General features: G+C 32.9%; 1 long non-coding RNA gene across 1 annotated transcript; it reads right to left on the bottom strand.

Annotated features, from left to right (window-relative positions):
- Nucleotides 1–917: 917 nt before the first annotated feature.
- On the bottom strand, nucleotides 918–3,942 carry LOC143266616 (uncharacterized). The gene is made up of 3 exons (XR_013041561.1): nucleotides 3,650–3,942; nucleotides 3,317–3,407; nucleotides 918–1,764 (listed from the first exon to the last, which is right to left on the bottom strand). It is a non-coding gene; the product is annotated as an uncharacterized LOC143266616 (long non-coding RNA).
- Between the last annotated feature and the right edge of the window lie 5,002 nt (nucleotides 3,943–8,944).

Raw genomic sequence — 8,944 nt, 5'->3', positions numbered from 1 at the left:
TGCTTTCTTTTTATAAAAAAAATAGTTCAGCAAAACACGCGCCGCTGTCAGTGATACTCAATGTTGGCGCGGCGCGGCAGCCGGCCCTGCCTATTGTCTTGGAGTAACGAAATAATTATTTCGCGACACCCGCGCCGCGCCAACATTGAGTACCACTGTCAGCGGTGCGTGTTTTGCTGAACTATTTTTTTTATAAAAAGAAAGCAAAGGCGATTTTGTAACTTTGCTTGATGCTTTCTTCTGCAGAAATGTCTACTCTGTCATATGCGATCGTTAGATTTTCGCCTAGACCCATAGTTTTTTAAATAAAATGAAAAATATCAGAAAAAATTGGTGCGTTTTTGGTGTCTTTCTTACTTTGATCATCATTTAAACGTATTTAAATATTTACAATGTAATAACAATTTATATAGTTTTATTCAGGATAATTCACAGATTCTTCTCTTGTAAAAAGCCACTGAATAGCTGCTACGGTAAAAGCACAACAAATTTCCAAAGTTGAAAATTTGCAATTTTTCTTAAAACTAATTTTCTCCAAAACTGTACGTCCTAGAGAAAAACGGATTTCAGATTCGTATTCAGCTCGCAAAAATCTATAAGAATTTCGTAGTAGCCGTTACGAAATCCAAAAAAAGTCAAAATTTGTTGTACAGTGTTATTTTTGAACCTTGTTGTGTGCTGAGAATCGTTGCCAACTTATTTCTGTATGAACATAAAAGAAGCGAAACATAATGTAAAAGCGGCTCCATTTAGCGACAAAATGTGTAACTTGTAAACGCGCAAAATTTAGATTGTAAAATGTTCAGTTGAAGAAGAACACAGGGTGTATTTGATAAATTGTAAATTGAAATCATAGACAACTTGTAAATACTCTTATCTAATAAGTGAAGGATGATAAGGCAGCCAATTAATGACTATTTAATTATAAATATTAGTTTAATTGGAGGAAATGAAACAAATTATAAAACAAATTCATAATTATCCTTGATTTTCAATTAGAAATCTGTTTTCGTCATGTAATTCAATTCAATTTTCAGAGCTAGAAAGTAACGCACGTATTCTTCACTTACAAAAGCCAAATATTAAAACTCGTTTTGTTAATTCAGTTTCATTATATTAGTTTAAAAGTTAATCCTTGTTAAAGTTTATTAAAGAAGTTCAAAAATTTGATTTAGTTGTTTAATTTATTTAATTTATTTCAAAATATTAATTAGTTTATTTATTTTTCCTTTTTGTTGTTTGATTAAGCCGCCAAATTAAACCAAGCGCCCATAGCGCTACTTGAGAATTGGATCTCGCCAACAAAATCCCTAAATTCAACGTGAAGAATCGCAACAAATTTTGGTGACAGCAGTGGGATTGTCAGACGGAAAGCAAAGAACGAGAATCATCATCGGACAAAGAACGAGAATCATCATCGGACAAAGAACGGGGATCATCATTGAGTAAAGGACCAGGATCATCATCGCAGAGGACCGGAGACCCAGGATCGTCATCGGGGCACCATCATTTTGAAGTGGAGCTGGACGAGGTGGACGAGTGACCTAGGCATCCGGATTGCTGAATCCAATGTACTTTGCACGCGTGGAGGAAGCAGATTGTGGATCGTCATCTTTGTAAATATTTTTTTTGTGCGATGCTCAGGCGATTGCGTGTTCCTTCTCCTAGGTTTTCCGCACGGTTTTCCTAGGAGCTTGGGTGAATACCAAGGGGTGTGGTGGCAGCGTCCGTGCAAAAGAATATTTGGACCATCAGACGCATCGCCTGAACGAATAGAGTTACGTAAATTAGAATAAGTAATATATTTAAATAAGGAATAGTTTTAAAATACAAAATGCCACCTTATAGAAAACAATTTAGTCGTAAAATTAAGAAAATGCGAAAATTCTCATTGCGAATAGGTAGGGGGTTCGAAGTTCAGGATGTACCTGAAGTAACCCAAGTACCAGTAGTACAGGAACTGAATATCGAGCAGACACATTCGAACACAAATTTCTGATTAAATTGTACCTCAGCACCAGCAACTTCCTCCTTGATAGAAAATTCAGCAATTTTAAATGACGAAAATTTCAGTAATAGTACTCAAAAAACGAATAATACCCAAGTTAGTAGTAATGAATCCAATCTAAACAATTCCTATTTAACATTAAATTTGGCCGTGGACTTGGTTCCGAAGTTTGATGGGCAGACTGCGTATACTATATTTAAATTTGCAAAGTAATGCCGTTTAGCAAACTCGTTAATCGAACCAAGCGAACAAGAAAAGTTTTTTTTGCATTGGTTAGGAACAAAATTGGAGGTTTAGCGGAGCAGATCATTAATAACAGAACTGAACTAAATAATATGGACGAACTAATCGAAATTTTAAAGTCTACATTGATAAAGAGATACGATTTGGATTCATTTGATGAACTGAAATTAATGCAGCAGGGGAAAGAGGAAATCGTGGACATATTTGGACCAAAAATCGCTAATAAATTTAACTTAGGAATTGAGGCAATTAAAGGAAATTATAATTCGGAGCAGAAAACGGGAATAATCACATTGTTAAATCAAACAGCAATTAATGGGTTTGTAAGGGGTTTACAGAATCAACTGATTAGTTTAATCATATCAAAAGATCAAACGGGAAATTTAGAGAATATAATTCCAAAAGCGGCTAAATTGGAGAAAGTGGTAAACAAGTTTATTAGGAACAATTAATAACTTTTTATTTCAGATTCATTTGCCAACAGATAATTCAAGTTCAACAAATTCAATATTTCATATTACTAATACAATAGATGAATTGCCTGTAAAAATTAAACAATATTGGTTTCCATAAATTCACAAAGCGGAGGTTCCAAAACAAGTAGATTCTCTTCTTAAGAATGGAATAATTAAGGAATCAGTTTTGTCTTACAATTAACCTGTTTGGGTAGTTCTTAAAAGACTGATTCTTCGGGAAAACTTCGGTGGAAGATGGTAATTGATTATAGGAAATTAAATGAAAAACTATCAGTGATGCATACCCACTTCCAAACATTACGGCAATCCTAGATCAGTTAGATGGTGCAAAATATTTCAGCATACTAGATTTAGCTTCTGGTTTTCATCAAATTCCAATTTATCTATATAGTAATGTTCAGAAAGGTTCAAATCAAAGATTCTGTCGCGCAACGGTAGCGCATCTGACTCTAGATCAGAAGGTTGCGTGTTCAGATCAAAGGAATGTTAAGCAATTTTTAGGTTTGATAGAATGCTGTGGATGTCTAGTTTAGAATATGGCCAAAATAGCAAAATCTCTTACCCAACTACTTAAGAAGGATGTACATACCATTCAATTGGGGAGAAAGGAACAAAATGCCTGCAGGGTCAAATAGGTCAAGACCTTCCAGTTGCGTTTGCATCATGAACACTAAATTCATCTGAAATCCATTATTCAACGATTGAGAAGGAAGTATTAGCGATCATATTATCAGTTCACTTTCTCAGACCACCACGATTTAAATTCCATCGAAATCTTTAGTTGATGAAAATTTAAAAGTAAATTCTTTCGAAAACTTTAGTTGATTAAAATTTAAAAGCAAATTCCTTTGAAAACTTTAATTGTTAGAAATTTAAAAATGCGTACATGTGAATAAATTTAAATTAATCCCAAAGGTCTTACCTTCTTTTAATTGAGGGGGAAGGTGAGTGTGCTGGGATTCGTTGCCAACTTAATTCTGTATGAACATAGAAGAAGCGAAACATAATGTAAAAGCGGCTCCATTTAGCGACAAAATGTGTAACTTGTAAACGCACAAAATTTAGATTGTAATGTAAGAAGACGGCGAAGAATGAATAGAAAACGGAACTGAAAATATAATAATTTAATGTTCAAAAATACAACCGTAATTCCTCAAATCTTAATAACGAATGAATAATTATTTATAACAACGGTCCTCGCAACCAGCTGAAGCGATTATCATATTCGCGCTCGCTCCAAAAACAAATGTATCAATGTCCAATCGATGTACAAAATCGATATACAATCATGCTCACGCATTGCATTCGTTGTGCAGTGTCGGGAATGAAGGGTGCGCAATCATGTTAATACAAAGAAATGTTTACAGTAAAAGGTTCAGTTGGAGAAGAACACAGGGTGTATTTGATAAATTGTAAATTGAAATCATAGACAACTTGTAAGTACTCTTATCTAATAAGTGAAGGATGATAAGGCAGCCAATTAATGACTATTTAATTATAAATATTAGTTTAATTGGAGGAAATTAAACAAATTCATAATTATCCTTGATTTTCAATTAGAAATCTGTTTTCGTCATGCAATTCAATTCAATTCTCAGAGCTAGAAAGTAACGCACGTATTAGTAGAACCAAATATTAAAATTCGTTTCGTTAATTCAGTTTCATTATATTAGTTTAAAAGTTAATCCTTGTTAAAGTTTATTAAAGAAGTTCAAAAGTTTGATTTAGTTGTTTAGTTTATTTAATTCATTTCAAAATATCAATTAGTTTATTTATTTTTCCTTTTTGTTGCTTGATTAAATCGCGAAATTAAACCAAGCGCCCATAGCGCTACTTGAGAATTGGACCTCGCCAACAAAATCCCTAAATTTAACGTGAAGAATTGCAACAACCTCACCATCTGCGATTTTCCTCTAATCAAAATATGTTGTAATCATATTCTCTGAAATTTCCCCTTTAAAATGAGCCCTTTAGAACCAAAGAGTAGGAATACAACAAAAAGCGACACTAGACAAAGAAACCTACTTCCTACAGAGAGACAGAGGATACAACCAATTTAAGTGCTCAAATCAAATGAATCGGTGGTGCGTATATGCACAATGTACAAGTATGACGGTCGAAAAAGAATAGTTTAAAGCTGCACATTCACCAATAATTTATTTATTTGTATTAAATATTTTGTCACATTTTTGTAACACATTCATCTGTAATTGCTTGTGATATATAGTTTTTCTTTTTCTTATAAGTTATTTATAATAATCATTTCCGTATTACATACTCTTCAAATATATTTTGTAGAGTAATCACTTTCATATATTTTTTTCTTTTTCAACTTTTCGCTGTAAAGTTGCTGTAAAGTAATGCCGTAAAATTGATAAAAAATACCTCAAAAGACAATAGTGGTAATATACAGAAAATTTATTACAAATATATTCCAAATTATTAAAGATTAACATGAAAGTAGATTTGTTTGATTTCAATTTCCCGCTCGTTTGTACAATCAATTTAATGAGACACCGTTTTCGAGAGATCAAAGGTGCCAATAGAGAGTGTCGCCTCCGGTTTACTCTATGTTCAGAACGATGGAGCCCCTAAAATTGACGTTACTATCGACTAATAAAGAATGCGGTGTATCTCCGTTTCAAGTGGGCAAGCTGTACGCTCTGAAGTGATATGAATGTGATCCATTTGTTCGGTCATGGTTTGAAAATATTAAAATCATGAAAGTTGTTAGGTTACAGAAAATATGTCTGTCAGGGCAGCTGCGCAATATAAAAGCAAAAGGAATTATATTAATTCAACTCATAAATTTAGCGATTTCGATGTTTCTGCAGAAAGATAATATTTCGCAACAACTCATGGCAGGGGATAGTATTGGACAGTATTAGAGCATTAAAAGACTTACAATGCACACAGCCTACAAAGACTGTTAAAAAATCAAAACCCTTAAAGATTTATTTGAATGGGCAGAATCATCTTTTTTAAACGTAACATTTAATTATGTAACATACAATGAATACATTAAACATTCTGATTATTTACAACCTCATTTTTTAACAATGTTATCAGTAACAGGCACTCGAAGTTTGAGCAATTTTGCACCATTATTAAATGAACAAATGCTATGTAAGACTTGCCCGTATGATAATGATACATCTGTGTTTAGTCTAATGAAATAGTTATCATTATATTTTTTGCCACAATTCTTAAGTTCACCCCACACAATTCTCACGGTTTCCATCGAACAATGACGCCTTTTTAAGGCGAATATAAACAATGAATGTAAATACTAACATCTGTAAATGAAGTTATGATTAAAAAATGTGTCAATGGTAAAGAATGGATAATAATATACTTTTCAAGGTAGGACCAGGATTATTATACGTATACGAAGTCTTGTCGTATTACTTTGTGCCCTGTGGTATAAAGCGACCGATTACACTGTCCAACAGCCAATTGGCGTTTCTATTTTCATTCAGTGTTTCTTATACCCTTTTTCGCGCTGATTACGAACCTGCAATCCGTTTTTCTCGAGCACGTACAGCTTTTGAGAAATTTGAGTTTGAAAAAAAAAACATTTTTAAAATTTGAACCAATTTTGTGAGGTAACTATAAAAGATACTAAGATACTGTTTACATCAAAAAATTCTATAGACTTTCCCAAATACAACGATACCTGCGTTTTATGCATTCTGAATGTTTAAACATGTTTAAATGGCCATTGAACGCCGAGAGACATGGATTTTGCACCAATTTTTGCATATATTTTTCAATTTATCTTAAAAAGTAAGGGTCTAGTGGAAAATTGAACTATACCACACGATAGAGCAGATTTTCACCTTTAAAATGCACCCCTAGAAAGTTGCAACGTCGTTTTTTTTACGATGCCAAAAAGCAAAATAGCAACGCACGACACGAGACGAGGCCAGTGGTGCTCTGCATCAGAGCGGCCATTCCGTATCGCGCCTATATTAATGTGATTACGCTCTGGCGTGGAGCACCACGGCCTTTGTTTCGTCTCGCGCGTTGCTATTTTGCTTTTTGGCATCGTAAAAAAAACGACGTTGCAACTTTCTAGGGGTGCATTTTAAAGGTGAAAATCTGCTCTATCGTGTGGTATAGTTCAATTTTCCGCAGATTCGTAATCAGCGCGAAAAAGGCTATACGAATCACTGGACAAAATTGGAAACGTCGAAAAAAAGTCAAAATTTGTTGGACAGTGTTATAATTGCGGAGGGCACGACTCACCTACCTGAAACGGAGGAACACCGCGTCCTTTTCCAATCGATAGTGACGTCAATTTTCGGAGCTTCGTCGTTTTGTGGGGCTCATTTTGAAATGTAAATTTCAACGAATATGACCATATTTTTTTTAACTTAAACGCTTTACGTCCCTCATTGAGAAAGACGCAAAAAAGGGATTTGTTAAAATTTGTCAATATTATAAAACAAACTGACGAAGTCGAAAAAATATTTTATAATCTTCTAATCCTTTAGGAGTAAAATAACAAAAATGTAGCTAAGTCGGATGAGTAGTTTCTAAGAAAAAAATTCGTAAGTGAAACCTATTTTCCCCAAGATGGGTGAAAATTGCAAATCTCCAAGGCTTGTTATCTCTTAACAACTTCGAGATCGGCAAAATGATGACTTAAATCCCCCCTAATTTCATATAGACTACAAAATATTTTGATTGGAGCAAAATCGCAGATAGTAAGGTCCAAAAGTGATAGATTTCGCGTGGAATAACCCAATAAAGAGATTTAAATTTTCTTATTTCATATTATTTTTTCAAGAAACTTCTATTATTGCATTTGTCGCGTTTTTCTGGCTGAAATGGCACCAAACAAGATATAATTATGATCGTAATTACTTATTTAGCACACCATGAAAGTTTCGGACTTTTATACTTATGGTAGACTTTATATTTACGGCAGAGATACAAATTCCTCCTAATGGCTTGCTATACAGGTAATTTTAATTGTAATTATATCGTGTTTGTTGACATTTTAATTAGAAAAACGAGACGAGTATGATGATAAAAGTTTCATTGACGAAAAACCAGAAACAAAGAACTTTGATTTCCGTTTGCTATTCCTGTCTACGTTTGACAGAGTGGAAAGAATGTAGCACCTCTTCTATACATGCGAAACTGCAGACCTGAAGTATCCACACATATGGAGATAATACTGAATTAAATTGTCGCAGTATTTCCGTCATGAGTGTAAATCTCAATATAAAATTCAATCATAAAAAAATGTTAGTTTACGTTCTCATCTAGTTCTTAGAATCGCTTTTTTGAAATTTAAAGTGCACAATAAAATAGCACAGGAAGCCTGATTTGCATTTTTATGTACGTTAAATTGAATGATATCTACATATTTACAGCTGTATATTAGTATTACAAGACGATTAATGAAACATATACCTGCATACAGAATATAAAAAATCTTTCAGTGCAATACTGAATTTATCATAATGTAATAAAAAAAGTGACAGACAGTTACGATTAAAAGTATGTATGTATTTTACTATAACCAATATTATCCTTATAATGATTTTTGTTCTATTAAAAATTTGTGCAATTTCTGCTGGTATTTAGATAATAGCTTCAAACTAATTACATATTTCACTAGCTTATTACTTTTTTTACCATTTATGTACTTATAATATATAATACAAATTTCAACCAAATAACGTAAAATGTATACCACATAATTTCTTATGCAAAAATAAATGGAAAATATAGACTAGATTTTTTATTCCCGGCTTAGTGTTGAAATAAATCGTTTGAAACTTTACTACAGTCCTCTATTGTTATGACATTTATAACTATACGAATATTTTCTATGCGACGATTTTTTACATTCAATTGTTCTTATTGTATATTTTTGTTAATCCTGAAGAAAATAAAATTTAGTTTTCACAAAATCTTTTCTACAAACACCCAAGAATATTTATTCATCATGTTTTCCCCTTAAGATTTGTAACTGACGTTTACACACAAAATTTTATTGAAAATTGGTCGCTCTACGAATACTTTCCACACCGACTGTATGTATTATACTTCACTACGCTTCGGCATAAAAGTCAGAAGTTTTCTAAGTGACAATTATAATTACTGGATAAAACGTGGAGGATGATTGGTTGGCTATCACGGTCCTCAAATATTACATTTATCTTTTATTTATGAAACTAAATTAATGAAAAAATATACAGTA

The sequence above is a fragment of the Megachile rotundata genome, chromosome 2 (assembly GCF_050947335.1).
Source record: "Megachile rotundata isolate GNS110a chromosome 2, iyMegRotu1, whole genome shotgun sequence".
In the NCBI taxonomy this organism is placed as follows: domain Eukaryota; kingdom Metazoa; phylum Arthropoda; class Insecta; order Hymenoptera; family Megachilidae; genus Megachile; species Megachile rotundata.
The sequence above is the reverse complement of the archived record's forward strand: the minus strand, read 5'-3'. Positions and strand labels throughout refer to the sequence as shown.